The following is a 3,614-nucleotide window of genomic DNA, read 5'->3' on the forward strand; positions in this document are numbered from 1 at the left end:
CTTCTGCTCTCTAATAAAGAGCTACCCCAAAACAACATAAGATGTTCAACCTTACCAATATTTAAACAAACTGAGATAGCAAGATTCCCTTCTCCTTCTTCACATTAAAAGATGTTTTAAAAATGCTAAATCTCATTGGTTTGGAGTACAGTGTGATGAAAAGGGTGCCTTTTTACAGGAGACTAAATTGGCACAACACATTTGGCAAAATATATCCAAATTCTTAAAATGTATATTCCCTTTGATCCAGAATTGCAACATATAGAAATTAACCTAAGGAAGCATTAGGCAATTGAGTGATGATATATAAAGATAGTGACTGCAATATTACTTAGAACAGCTTCATATTGGAAACTACCTAAAATGGATACAAATTAATAATATTGGGCCATGTTCATAAAGTAGAACACCATGATAGTTTTGATATTTAAAGATACTTGGATGAAAATAGCATTATTACAGTATAGTACAATTATTTTCTTGTATGCATTTATATAATATGCAAAATATTACCAGTTGTTATCTCTGGGTGATAGAAATTCAAGTGACTTATTTTATGCTTTTTAGCATAAACTGTGAGTATTTACAATACATTGCTTTAGGAATCATAGAAACACTGAAAATAATCAATAAAAATTTAACCCAGAGAAACCCCTAAACTTACAGAAAAACAGCATGTTAAGCTATTAGACATCAGAGAAGCCTTCAAAAATACAGCTTTATGTGTACTTTAAAGTTTTTATTTCCCTAACCAAATGATCTACAATATGGTCAGAACAACAGGATAGAATTTCAGTCAAGGAGGTTCTTGGGGCTTGTACTGGAATAGAACTGTGGCTTTTTGTCTCATTTTCCCTATACTACCTCTGCTCTAAGGGACATTTCCTTCAGTTAATGCTTCTTCAATCTGACTTCTAGCTATAATTTGGAATTCATTGAATTGTTGACATGACTGACCTGGATGAGTATGACTCAGGTTAGCAGGACTAAAAGTCAAAATGAAAAGAAATTCTCTGAAATACAAGAAAGGCAATCATAGAAGCACTATTCCAGAAGAGTGGAGTTAATGAAAGGCCATCAGTCATCTGTCAGTAACATTAAACCTTAAATGATCCCTATATTTAACCCATCCTAAATGATAACTAAAGTTGGAATGGGAGGAGGTTTTACAAAAAGAGATTCGACAGAAAAAAAATCAATTATCCAAATTTTGTGTTTGTCAGAGAAGGAGGGTTTTAATAAGAAACATTTTCATTTTTGTAACATGAAAAAGATATTAGACTTCTGAAGATTAGTTAGTATAAGATTAGTCAAAATAGGAACCTTAATTTTTTTAAACTATCCAAAGGTACCACATTCAGAATTTTCAGTGAGGAGTAGACTATGGTAAAACACAGACACAAACATAGATATCCCTTCTTGCATTCTTTAACACTTGTTTAAATTATAGTTGCCATTTCAGTAAATATTGCAATAGACATTTATTTGGATGCCTGCTATCTCGGTAAAACCAAATGTGCCAAGATGGCTGCTTTAACAGAATCCTCTCAGTGACACTTATGTGAGAGGGAAGAAGCTACTGAGAGTTGAGTTGGAAAGAAGACAGAAATGCTTAGCAAGTGGAGTCAAAGATAAAAACAGAAAAGATTCATTAAGCTGGGAGTTCAGAACTCTTGAGTTCTCTCTCAGTGGTGATCTCCCAATCTCTTTTTTTCTCATTTATCATTGGATATAAAAGATACGAGCTATACCATGTCTAAAAGTATTGCTCTAATGTTCCATAGTCTCTGCCTCTGTGAGGTGCCATTTTGTTTTGGGGAAGGGAAATTTCAGTCAGGAGTCACAGAAATAGGAAAATTCATTTTTCTTTAGCAGACCTCCAGACTAGCTCTGCTACAGTGACACACAGAAATAGGGTCCGCACTAGGATTTAAGTAAAAAAGGAAATTCAAGCAGCCAAGGAAATAAAATGACTTCTGAAGACCTATTAAAATAAAACTCATTCCAGAAGGTAGTAACTATGAAGAGGGTATACCAGCTTACAAATTATATCTGAGACTATTTTAGATGATCAATAATTTTAAATGATTGAGATTAGAAAACATGCCAATTTGTGTCTATTCATAGTATGTCTCTAAATTGTATTTTATCTTTTGTCAGTTTAGTATTCAGAAAAAGGGCTACATTTCCTTTTTTAAAGTTATACTTGAGCACAGAAGTGTACACCTTGGTGTGTGTTATTTACCCTTTGATTGCTACAGTTTGGATGTGGGGTCCACGGTGGTGATGTGAGAGATGGTGGGACCTTTGAGGAGGGATTACTGGGAGGTCCTTGGGTCACTGGGAGTGCACTTTTGGAAGGGACTAACATAGCTCTCATGGAACCACTGAGTTAGATCTCACAAGCAGGAATTGTTAATAAAACCCTGAGCTTGGCCCCTAGATTGCTCTTCGACTTCCTGTCTTGTGGTGTGATCTCTCCTTCTTACGTGCACTCCTGCATCGTGACACCATCTTCCATGAAATCTTCACCTGAGACTGAACCTCGAGCTGCTTGATCATGAACTTTCAGCCTCTAAAGTTGTGAGCTAAGTAAACCTTTTTTCCTCATAAGCAATCTGCTTCAAGTATTTTGTTGTGGTAATGGAAAATGGACTAATATACCCTTCACACTTAGAATGATTTCAAAAGGGAAATATATTCTACAATAAACAAAAACAACCAGAATTTTCACAAGGTGTCCTTTAATCAAACCTTATAGATATTGCCTAAGCAGAACTAAATAACCACTAAATATAAAGCATCTATGTGTAAATTTTGTTATGTTATGACCAACACACAGCTACATATGAGAGAAAGTTCTTGGATCCTGAAAGTTTTCATGTTTACCCGTGATTGTTCACCTCTTTGCCATCTCCTTCTTCTTCCTTTCTTTCTTAATTTTTCCCTTAAGTAAATTCTTGCTAGGTGTTAAGATGTTTTAAAAGAAATATATTTTTAAAACATTCATGTTCTATAGAACTTCAAGCCTGGATAATTGATTTAACAGGATATATGCCTTGAACATATGACAAACATAATTTGGATGATGAAATAGAGTCTAAATATTGTTTTGGATATTGACTTTTCTAATTTAGTACAAGCCCTTTAATGAAAAAGTAAATGTAGTGAAAATGCTTTAACAAAAGAATAATAACTAGATCAAAAGAAAGCTCACTGAAATTGCAGAGATGATAATTATAAATAGGAAGGTACCCAGCCGGTGAAAAAGATCCAGTGAAGCAGGACAAAGATGGATACTAAGCACCTTTCCCTGTCATATCTTTATGGATGAGCTTCAAGATACAGAAGAAATGGAGAAAACATATTAATTTTATCCTCAAATGATATAGGACTAAACATCATCATAAAAACCACACATGTAAAGGAAAATACAGAGAAGTCTTATAATATATTGAGTAATTTATCTGGGTGACTGGAGTTGTCTAGAAACAGTGTATAGGGATGAGATAAATGTTTGACCTGGAGTGTGTGACAACCTCCAGGGCTTAGCAATTGTGACTTCCCATTTTTTAGCATAGAAAATCTTTCACTATGCTCTCACATACTGCAAC

The sequence above is a fragment of the Heterocephalus glaber genome, unplaced genomic scaffold, assembly GCF_053883595.1.
Source record: "Heterocephalus glaber isolate CG9 unplaced genomic scaffold, H.glaber_assembly_v1.0 deba00001497, whole genome shotgun sequence".
NCBI classification, from domain to species: Eukaryota; Metazoa; Chordata; class Mammalia; order Rodentia; family Bathyergidae; genus Heterocephalus; species Heterocephalus glaber.